Genomic DNA, 12,101 nt, shown 5'->3' with positions numbered 1-12,101 from the left:
GTCCTACTGAATTCTCCATGTTGCTCCCGTGCTTAGTGAAACGTCCATATCTTTGCAACTGTTGTTAAGGGCCCATTCAACATGAAACGAGGAATGAAATTCCTCATAACAAATAATAGACGGATAACAGAAGCAAGTGACTATGCACAACACCTACTAGTATGTAGTACGGGTACAAATCTAGCATACGAATTGTTTGATGAAATACCTAATAAGAATTATCTTTTTTGTTAATCAAAAATTCTAAGCAAACAAAAAATCCTAAGCATGTATCTGGACATGGCGAGGTGAAGCCGAGCCACACCAAATCAAAAATCCTAAGCATGTTATCGGACGGGGCGAGACGAAGCCGAGCCACACCAAATCAAAAATCCTAAGCATGCAGCAAATCAAAAACGCACGACAGGGCGAGGCGGAGACACATCACACCAGATCAAAAATATGGTTAAAAGAAAAAGATGCTTGGCCTCACCAAATAAAATTCCTAAGCATGCATCGGGACAGGGCGAGGCGAAGCCGAGCCAAGCATGCATTGGGACTGGACGAGGTGTCGCACTAAATCAAAAAGCTAAGCATGCATTGGAGCGGGATGAGACGAAGCCAAGCCACACCAAATCAGAAATCCTAAGCATGTAATGGGACGCGGCGAAGCGAAGCCGAGCAATATCAAATTAGAAATCCAAAACATGCATCGGGACGGGACGAGGCGAAGCCGAGCCATATCAAATAAAAAATGTATGGGGACGGGGCAAGGAAAAACAACATCACAACAAACTAAAAATATGGTTAAAAGTAAAAAAAAAAAAAAAAAAAAAAAAAGATAAATGATGGTTTTCGGATCCGTCCGGTGCGTAGCGCGGACACAAAATCTAGTTACGTGTCATTGCGCGAAAATTGGTCAACAGTGTTGACGTGGGCCTAGGCGAACAGAATTACATAATACAACATTCAACCCACCTATCTAACACGTGTGTACATCACAAACGATATAACATGAACAGAATAGATGACTCCTTCCAAGGGAAAATCATTTTAGTGTTATATAGCATCATACGTTGCAACAAATGTGTACAAGAAATAAATCTGGAGCGATAACTAGAAGTCAATACAGAAAAGGGTAGTGTTGTCAGTCTTGCTAAAATTTATTGGATAAAATATTCATAATGGATATTAGAAAAGTATTTTAAATTTTTTTGGATATTTAAATATTACTACACCATTTCTCCTGATTAGTAACAACATTTAGCAACGGCTCTAAAACCGTTGTGAATTTGCAACCAGTTTTGCAACGGCTTAGCAACGAGTTAAAGCCGTTGCGAATCACAATGGCAGACTAGTTTTCCTGTGCGAACTTCTCGTGTGCAAGTCAAGCCATCTATTTTGGTTTGACTGGTCAAACACACTTTGAATTGTTTTACGCCCAAAATTTGTATACCCCTTTTTTCACATAAGCGGGATTTTTCCCTCTCAGTAGAAGTGTACGACTGCTTCTCATCCACATATCCTTTCCTCTTTCCTCTTTCTCTTTCTCTTTATACCCAGACCAGATCTAAAACCAGATGAAGAAACTCATCAATACTCACCAACTGAAGCTGCGTGTAAGTTGAGGTCATTTATTTCTCGATCTGGTATTTAATTTGTTAGTTTGAGATTTAGGTCTAGTTTCATGTTCGTAGTTTTAATGGCATTCCTTTGTTTCATCTTTTCAGTTGGAAGCACAGATTTTCAACACTCTCCTAGCTGTGATAAATTGAGGTATAATTTCTTCTTTTCGTTTCTCTACTGCTTTATCTCATGGTTTTGATTTCATAAATTTTAGGTTTAAATTAGGGTATGTTGAATTGTTTATTAGGTTTAGCTTGTTCTAGGATTTGGGTGTTTGATGATTGTTCATTTTATAGATGTGTTATTGATTTGAATTTTTGATTTCACTTTTATGCTTGTATTAAATTCAGAAAATCAAAAACAACTTCCTGCAATATGTTATCTTTAACTAATTTTATAAAAACTTAAACTGTAGTTCCATGTTTTTTGTAACAAAAGAAAAAGAACAAGATTTTTTTTGGAACTTAACCTTCAGTTGTACGTATGAATAACATAACAAGAAGAATAAGTATTTGATAGTTAAGTATGATAAGTGCTTGATGTGCCTTCCTAACATAGATTTCTTCTATAGGAATCACCAGCATAGGATAATGAAATACGACAAGACATGGATGAGTTGTGCTCGTAAATCTCCTCGTTACATACAAGGTGTAGGGTCATTCTTAGATTTTGTGAATAAATATAATGGTGGGAATACAGTATTTTCATGCCCTTGTAGATAGTGCAAGAATGGTAAAGGATTGCAGCCGCATAGTGATATTTCATTACATCTGCTAAGATATGGTATTGATTTGGCATATACTATGTGGCATTTTCATGGGGAAAGCTCAGTAGTAGCTGAGAATATAGGAGATGTAGCTGAAAATGTAATAGGAGATGTAGTTGATGATGTAGGAGATGTATATGAAAATGTAGGACATGTAGCTGATGTTGTAGGAGTTGCAGTTGATAATGTAGGAGTTGCAGCTGATAATGTAGAAGATGTAGTTGAAAATGTAGGACATGTAGTTGATGTTGTAGGAGTTGTCGCTGATAATTTAGGAGATGTACAAGGTCTTGATGAGAAATAGCGAACTGCACAGTAGGGTTCACATTGATGCTGGAACCAGCCTCAACAATAAACGTAAGTTTGTACATCAACGTGCAAGGGAACCTTTGTACGATAAATGTTCATTATGAAAGACAGCATTGTCTGCGTCTATAAAACTGAATGACATTAAGACATAGTATGGATTTTCAGATAATGGTGTATTAGAAATTATGAAGGATTTACTTCCGGAAGAAAATACACTGCCGTGTAAGTACCCTGAAGTAAAGAAAATGATCCAAGAATTGGGTATGGATTACATAACTTATGGTGCATGCATAAATGATTGCATTTTATATTGGAAGGATAGAATTACATTGGTTAGATGTCATATTTGTCAAGAACCTTGGTATAAGAAAGTTTTCAATGAGGAGATACAACTTACTAAGGTTTCTCAAAAGACGCTTAGACATTTTCCATTGATTCCAAGGCTGCAGAGGTTTTATAGTGTGGAATGGATAGCAAAAGCAATGATTTGGCATTCTGTAGCTCAATCATGTATCAACATTATGCGTCATCCAGTGGATTCTTCTGCTTGGCGATGTGCAGATAGCCTCTCACCTGAGTTTGCTAAAGAACCACGTAATGTTACCCTTGGGATATCCATAGATGGGTTCAACCCGAATGGATGTTTTGGGGGAAGTCACAATTGTTGGCCGGTTATTGTACAACCTTACAATATCGCTCCTTCCATGTGTATCAAGCGAGAGTTATTAATTTTGGTATTGTTGATATCAGGCCCTAGAACACCCGGTAAAGATATTGATGTCTATTTAGCACCTCTGATAGAAGAGTTAATAACATTATGGAAAGGTGTACTGACATACGATAGCTTTAAGAAATATGAATTTGTCATGAGAGCCATGTTATTATGGGTTATTCATAATTATCCAGCATTAGGTACTTTGTATGGATGTGTAACCCAGGGGTACTTAGCTTGTCATAATTGTGGAGAAGGTACTCATTCTGATTATCTAACATACAGTAAGAAAATATGTTACATGGGACACCACATATGGCTCCCAGTGAAACATAAGTACCGAGATGAAAAACAAGTTTCGATGGAGTGGTAGAGCAGGGTAAAGCTCCATGCCGCTAGCTGGGATACATATTCAAGAGATGATAGCCAACATGAAAACCAAACCTGGGAAAGGAATACAACCTCTAGAACCAAGTAAGAAACGAAAACGCAGAGGTGTAGAGGATGATGTAGTGAATGAGGGAGTCGATGCAGAAGAAGAGGTTCAACACCACTCGATGTTTACTCGAAGATCTATCCTATATGATTTGCCAAATTGGGGTTGAAATGCCATCCGACATATTACAGATGTTATGCATACAGAAAAGAACATTATTGAGCATCTTATTAACAAAATAATGGGAAACAACAAGTCGAAAGATGGTCCTTGTGCACGTCAAGATTTGGAAGCAATGGGGATTAAACAGAAGTTTTGGTTGAAAGTGGGTGATGTGACGGGTAAAACAACAATGCATGAGGGAGCTTTCACCATGACAAGAAAGGAAAAAAAAAAATTTGTACAATTCTTAAAAACTTAAGGGTGCCGAGAAGTTTCTCTTCCAATCTGCGCAACTGTGTCAGCATTAATCCCCCTGAGCTAAAGAACTTTAAGTCTCACGATTACCACGTCTTCATGCAGTATTTGCTGCCATTGTTGGTTCATACAGCTACTTCATTGCCTAAAGAACTGCGAGTTGCTCTTCTCCGAGTTAGTATATTTTTCATGATTTTTTGCGCAAAGGTTATCAACAGAGAACATCTTCTTAAAGCTAAATCTAGTCTAGTGGAAGCGATTTGTGTTCTAGAAAATAATTTTCCTCCATCCTTTTTTGTTATTAGTATCCACTTGATTGTGCATTTAGCCGATGAAGCTTTAATTTGCGGCCCGGTCAGATTTCGATGGATGTATCCTTTTGAAAGGAAAAATTTACAACTAACTTTGTTTGTTAATGTATAAACAGAGAATTGTACTGAGTTTTAAAATATTTTTTTTACTGATCTATGTAGGATAATGAAGGATTTCAAAGTAACGGTGCGCAATAAAAGATACATTGAGGGGTGCATTTCCATAGGGTATACCATGCGAGAAGATAGCTTATATTGCATGGAGGAGGTGTCAAAAGATGGTGAAGGTACTCATAAACATACTAGACCTGCCTGGTTAGATGATGATGATGAGTTTGTTGATGAGATTCCGTTAAGTAAATCAAAGGATATTAATTTAACCACAATACAGTTTGGACAAGCTCGCAACTGGATTCTATCGAAACATGTTGATATAGAAGACTGGAAAAGGTAGAATTTGTTATATTTCAGGAGTTAAGTTGTTTGATTATTAGGTATATCAATCTGAAAGTTCTTATATTGTTGTGACATTTCAGGAAGTATGATGCATATGCTAACAGCCGCAAGTCTCGTGGTCAGAAAAATCGTTCCTCCCATCCCCCCTCAAAGAGTTTTGTATTATGGTTATGGGACGAGGTAGTTAATACGTGCACAACTGAATTGCTTTATAGTGAAATATGCTGATGGTTTTGGTATTGGTTCTGAACTGACTCATAAATGCTCATCTGTAGTTGTTAGAATCCAATGATGTTGATTCGACCCTTTGGTGACTAGTGCAGGGTCCTCTCTTCAAAGCACGGTCTTATAAGAAGTACTAAGATAATGGCTTTGTTTTCCGCTCACAAGATTACGATGATCGAATGGTAACAAAAAACAGCGGTGTGTCGATGAGAGCAATTACGAGGCATAGAGCGAAGTCCACTGACAGAAATTTCATCGAAGCAGAAGTAGTCTATTATGAAGTCATTAAGAATATTATCAATTTAAACTACATGGAATTTGACGAAGTAGTATTTTATTGTGACTGGGTCAGAGTTGAAGATAATACAAATGGGTGCATGGTTGATCCAAACTCATACTTGATAAAGGTTAACTTGTCTAAGCTGAAAAGTATTGATAGAGTGCAAGATGAACCCTTTATCCTTGCTTCTGAGGCAACCCAAGTGTTCTACTCAACAGATCTTTCTGTTGAGGGATGGAATGTGGTCTTACATACTCCGCAACGATTAACTTTATGAGTAGATGATATTTAAATTCCCACGAGTTATTGAGAATGAGAGTTTAGAAAAACTTATATGTGTCGATTCGGTAGTTTAAAATGATATGACTCTCACCGTGTCTATTTAGCAGTTTTATCACTGGAACAATCTAAATACGTTGTTTTTATTTAAGAAGTAACATTATTATGTGTGTGCATCGTGACAAGGTTATTATAGATTTTATGAGAATCACAAAATTACTTGTAGTTTGCAGGTTATTATGGCAGCAGAAGTGGAGGTAAATGAAAATGGACTTCCTGTTTCCCGTAATGCAACAAAACTTGGCCACCGGAAGGGCGCCTTGGTTCGTACAACATTTATCCAAACTCTTCTTTCTGTTCACAACAATGTTGACTATGTTTTCAGGGAATTATAGATGTATTAAGCTATTTTATATGTTTTCCAGGGAGTATATAATTTACCTGAGACTTCTAAGAAAAATATGGTAAATTCGATGGTTGAACCATGGAGGAGGTTTAAGCATGAGCTACGAGTAGACCATTATGATATACATGCTACTCACGAAGAAAGGATTAGCCACACTCCTCCAAATGTAAAACAATAAGACTGGATAGTATTTTGTGAGAATGAAAACAATGAAAAGGCAACTCAAAGTAGAGTTGCACATCAGAAGAAAAGAAAACTGTATGACTACTCTCATACCTCGGGTCGCAAGCCTCATTGCTTGGTTAAACCTGAAATGGTACGTATAGTTTAGTTACAACAATGCTTGATTTTAACCCTTATGGATAATGTTTGATTCATATTCACCGACTCATCATATATGTGTGTTAGGAGAGCGAGAATCCTGGTGTAGAAGTCAGTTCCTCTGATGTGTGGGTAAAAGCTCATACACAAGAGGGTGGTGTAATTTTACCTAGTGCGCAGCCATACTTCGTAAGTCACCTCTTTTTTCCATTTATAACATGTCTTGACACTACAGGCTGAGCTTGACAGGATATTATGATTTATAACTTACAAAATATATATTAGTAATCGTGATTTATAACTTACAGAATATTATGCTTGACAGTACAGGCTGAGCTTCAGAAGAAGCAACAAGAGATCAAAGAGTTGCAAGATGCGGGTTCTACCAGAAGGTATAGATGCATTGACTCAAGCATTTGGAATGGATTCTAGGGGATGGGTTCGTGTTGTTGGTCCTGTTTCGCATACACAGGTTGAGAATTGTGCTCCTGCGCGTGCTAAAGTACATGAACTGAAGTCCAAGGATGTACTTCTTAAGCATAGGGTGGATGAAATAGACAGTGGGGTGGAGGTTCTGATAGACGGAATTGGAACATTACGTCATGCTGTGAAGGATATTCAAGCTGCAATTCCATAATCTTTTGTTGCGTCGAACAGTTCACATGTCCAGGGGTGTTCATCTGGTCATGGAGGTGGTTCACCTGATCACAGTGGTGCTAACTTAAGTTCACATGCCGACAACATATCTCCAGCTCGATCAGCAACAACTTCTGGTTTGCCCATGTGTTCATTGCTTAACATCGAGGGTAATGTCATCGCAACTGGGAAACTTTGTACTGGTGATCTAGGAAAAATGAATCACGGATCGCCTGTACCATCTAATCTTGTAAAGGTGTTGATTGATCGCATTCTCATTCTAAATGAATTGACCATAAAATCTAACCAGTTTGTTACGTCCTTTCAAGATGTTGGAATTGGAGGATTTGTGGTTCACCCAATGATGTGCGTCAAATTTGATTAGAAGGGTGGATGTATTTTTTTGGAGATATGTTATGCTTCATGGATGTCTCAGCCATCGTCTATAACAAACAAAAACGACTAACATAAATGACTTTTATCTTTTTTTGCTTATGTTTTAGTTTTTGTACTTAAGCTGAATATGCTGATAGTAAACTCTTATGCAGCTCTGCATATGAAACACTCTTATCTTATGCTAGTTGTTGTGCTTATAGGAGACTCTTATGCAGTTGTGCATAAGTATTTAACTTTACCTGAAAACAACTTTAATATTATGAATCCATTTTGCTTTTAATCCCCTTGTTTCTATTTATATTATGCAAGTATATGCTTGGTTTCTATTCTTTTATATTTGATTGCGCATGTGACTCCAGTTAAGGCAATTGAAGTACAAGTAGCCATCCGGGGGAATATCAATCCCTGGTAAGTACTTCATCAGTTTATGCTTATCGTTTCAAGTTTAAATGGTTGAATATTAATCTTATGTATACTTTTTTGCGAGGTGTTATTCTTAATGATCACCATTGATAGGTGAGAAGTGGATCGCAGTGGGTTTGGGATCATCTTGTGCCTCAGCGCGTATGTTTCAATTAATTTGAGCAGGTTAAGTTCTTCTTTATACCTCTGAAACCTTTTATCTGTCAAAATACATGTTTGTTTGATGTTTATTGATTGTTGTTTAGTCATTATTATTATGCTCTCAACTATTCTCATCCAAAACCAAATTCAATTCCTCACTCCCACTTGAATGCTGGTGGATACACAGGTGTTAAAGGTTTCAATTGTATTGGTTGAATCATCACCGCAACATTTTCGTCTTCAGAATCTCAGTAAGTTTTGATTTCATTAATTATTCCACTTGTGCTAGTTTGATGAATATGATATAAAGCCGGTAGTTACAGGATTGATACAGGGGATACCACTTAGTAACCTATTTAATGGTCACACAATCTTGCATATTTATTGTGTACAATTATTATTACTATGAGACTTTCTAGAATGCAAAGCTGGTCATGACTTGGAGTACTATCATGTTGCAAATACATGTCTAGAAAGAATCATAAGCAACTGAATCTATAGCTGCTGTTGTTATACAATTTCTTTTTTTTTTATTTCAGATGAATGTTGCAAATGCATGTCTAGAAAGAATCATACGCAACTGAATCTATAGCTGTTGTTGTTATACAGTTTTTTCTTCTTTCAGATAAATGTATGAAATACCATGAATTGAAGAGTACTTATATCTCTGCTGGTATAATAACTGTCATACTGGTGAACTTATATCTCTGTTTTGATGTTGTGACAGAGTACTTTCACTCCGACAAATAAGAAACTCACACTCCCTGCTCACAAGTTTGTGTTTATACTGAAATTTTGTTTCTTATGGTTGGACTTACGATTCTATAGAAACTTAACAACTTAGGAAATGTTTCCACGCTTTCCTTAGTTCTATCTGTGGTTTGTTCAAACCAAACTTAGAACTGAACTTCATAAATGTTTATATGCTTGCCTAAGTTCAAATGGAAAACTGTTTGCTTAGTACCCACTCAATGTCTCTCAATAATGTGTTGATATGTTTTCAGTGTTTTGGCCTGAAATAGGCCCGAATCTATGTAATTTGGCCTGAAAATGAATGGCGGACGTATTTGTTGGATACCCAGTTGATGTCTTTCTTAGTAATGTGTATGTGTTATCTGTGTTTTGGCCTGGAGATGGCCTGAAGATTTCCTGAAATTGTTGCAGGGAACTGGTTTGTCTTGGTAAATATAAATTGACTTGACTTTTCTTTTTCAGTAGCGAAAATTTAGCAACGGCTGAAATCAGTTGCTAAATTTAGAACCATGACAAGAACAAATGGTTCGGCTAGGATAAGCCGTACCAGGTAAAACCGGTACAAAATTCGAAAATTTTTAGCAAAATGTCAAAAACGGCCGGCTGCAATTGCGAAAAATTTTAGCAACGGCTAGCCGTTGCAAAGTCAGAAAAACACACTTTGCTCGCTAGACAACCGTTGCGAAAAAATTACAACACTGTCTTTTGCAACGATTAGCTGCCCTTGCAAGTCCAGTTTGCAACGGCAGAGAATCGTTGCTAATCAGCAAAAATGGTGTAGTAGTATCTAAATTTGCTTGTCTTTTTGACCCAGAAATTCAAATATAAAGGCTAATTAACCAATTTAGATTTTCTCTTCCACAAATGAAGTGATGTGAAAGTCTTGTTCACCTACCACAAAAAGTGTTGGTGAATCTGTAATAGAATCACTGTAAAAGATATTATCGTTAATCTTGTTGTTTTTTTTTGTTGGTATTGGGTGTCAACATTTAGATTATCTGGTCCATGGCACGACAAGTTATTTCTTCAAATACTGTGAATGTACCTTGTATTTCTGATATTTTAGAGGATCTTTCTGGACTACAATGATATTTTGATTTCTCTTATTCTTATCATTTGACTCATTTCTTATGATCCAGCTCATTATCAACTAGATTCATGGATGATAGTTACGAGAAATATGTGTAATGCGATAGACAACGCAACATCTTATTTTTTGTAAGCCTCATTTTTTTTTGTTTTGTGGATGCCCTTTTTTTTGTCGGCGATTTCACGAAGTGTACTCAAACTAGAAATAACCCGTGCCGTAACGGCACGGCATGAGGTTAACAGAGAGTTCTAATAAATATCTGGAGATAGCTCGTGCCGTAACGGCATTGCTTTAATATGATATATGACTGGTGTAATTTTTCTTTTTTTCCAGACTTTAAATTAGAGCGTGTTCCTTTACAAGATAGTTTTCTATATTGTTTTAAACGAAAATAATGTCTATAAGTACATTGTAAAATTATTCATATACATTATCCAAAAACGAACACAAAATCACTTAAGTAATTTTTTTGGACAATCAACATATTTCAATTCATTCAAATAGAAATCGTGATTACATGTTCGCTTATAAGAATAACAAAAACATCAAAACAAAAAATAATCAAAACCCTAATACAAATAAGGACATCAATTACAAGTAGATCGCGAAGAGAAAGAGCGATAAACAACAAATATATCCAAAAGAATTTTATATATAAGGTAGATATGATGGTAAATCCGTAATTAAAATCGGACCATTTAATTTGATTGTATTTTTCTTCTTCAATATAAGAGATGCTCCTACAAAGGAGTACTTCGCCCATAAGTTTGTCGTGATGAATCGTTGATGTTTTTGAATCAATAATAGCAAGCCACGAACCAACCATTAAAATTTGAAGAACTCGCCCCACAACGACGAAGAAAAATCGTCCCAAAACGACGAAGAAATATGTCAAAAAACACCAAAAACGACGTAAAAACATCTTATTCAATTACCTAATACTAAAAACTTAAAAAAAAAAAAACGAATTCTTGCTCAGATCTGGTCCAAAAGGACCAAATATGAGCAAGACGGTTCTAGGGTTTTTTTTTCTTTTTTCTGAGAAAGGGAAGAGGAAGAGAGAAGCCGCAAATCATTTAAGTAATAGTGTGTATGAATATCTCACTTATGAGTTATATATATATGAATAAAAATAAACAAATAACTCTCATTTCTCATTAGATTCATCATGCCACCACTAAATCCAATTAATACATGTATGGTATATTATGATACTATTTAATGTTTCTTTGAATATCTTGAGTTAAAAGGTGATGCAATAATTTTGATTCATAATGGGAGGGGTTACAGAAACGATGACCGTCGGATGTCTTTTGCTGGGATGAGACTGGGATGGTCGGATGCAAAGTTTGTCTCTCAAAATGTTATCCGACCGTCCAAGTTCAAAAATCCATTCCGTTTTGTATTATAGATTCTGATTGAAGTTCTAATTTAACTAAATTATACCCGAAGGACAGCCGTAAGTAATTGAGCACTAGTCTAATCTGTCTAGACCACTTGACAAATAATACGACCAACAAACATGACAAATTATACCCGTTGCCATAATATTTCGGAAATGCTAGTTGGCTCCCTATTCTCCACCTCCCTATTTTCCTCCCTACAATCTAAACCCTACATCCATATCGAGATTCACATTCATGTTGAGGTGGGATTCACCATTTTTCTAATGTGAAATTTAGATTATAGGGAAGAAAATAGGGAGGTGGAGATTAGGGAGCCAAATACCACTGCCGATAATATTTCACCCAAAACAAATATCATTTGTACGCAAGTCAACAAGCCACGCTGAACACAACTGCACTTTTCTATGTAGTAAGTACTAACAATTCCAGATATTATAAAAGTTCAAGACAAGATTATCAAAATATCACATAGTGACGCCACGTGAACGTGAGCAAAAAGGCGGCCACCGCAATCACTCCTTTTTTTCAACTACCGAGTACAGTACCAACATGTCCAGCAGTACCTATTCTTGACCAGAGTAGAGACAGACACGGCTTAAAAAAACAAAACAAAAACCAGAAATATCAAATATGTACACCCTCCGCCCCAGGTATCAAACACGGCATAAAAATCGAAAATATCAAAAAGTATGTACTCCCTAATTCCCCGGTATATAGACGGAAAAAGAGTATT

At 36.4% G+C, this 12,101-nt stretch overlaps 1 long non-coding RNA gene across 2 annotated transcripts; it reads left to right on the top strand.

Moving 5' to 3' along the window:
* Positions 1-1,517: 1,517 nt before the first annotated feature.
* On the top strand, positions 1,518-7,790 carry LOC113285628. 2 transcript variants are annotated; one of them, XR_003328820.1, is made up of 8 exons: positions 1,518-1,598; positions 1,710-1,755; positions 4,719-5,006; positions 5,093-5,192; positions 5,336-6,119; positions 6,222-6,518; positions 6,611-6,712; positions 6,854-7,790. It is a non-coding gene; the product is annotated as an uncharacterized LOC113285628 (long non-coding RNA). The 2 variants fall into 2 exon arrangements; XR_003328819.1 differs by having other exon boundaries at positions 6,849-7,790.
* Positions 7,791-12,101: the final 4,311 nt, after the last annotated feature.

The sequence above is a fragment of the Papaver somniferum genome, chromosome 6 (genome assembly GCF_003573695.1).
Source record: "Papaver somniferum cultivar HN1 chromosome 6, ASM357369v1, whole genome shotgun sequence".
NCBI lineage: Eukaryota > Viridiplantae > Streptophyta > Magnoliopsida > Ranunculales > Papaveraceae > Papaver > Papaver somniferum.
Note: the sequence above shows the minus strand (reverse complement) of the source record. Positions and strands in the feature narration are given on the sequence as shown.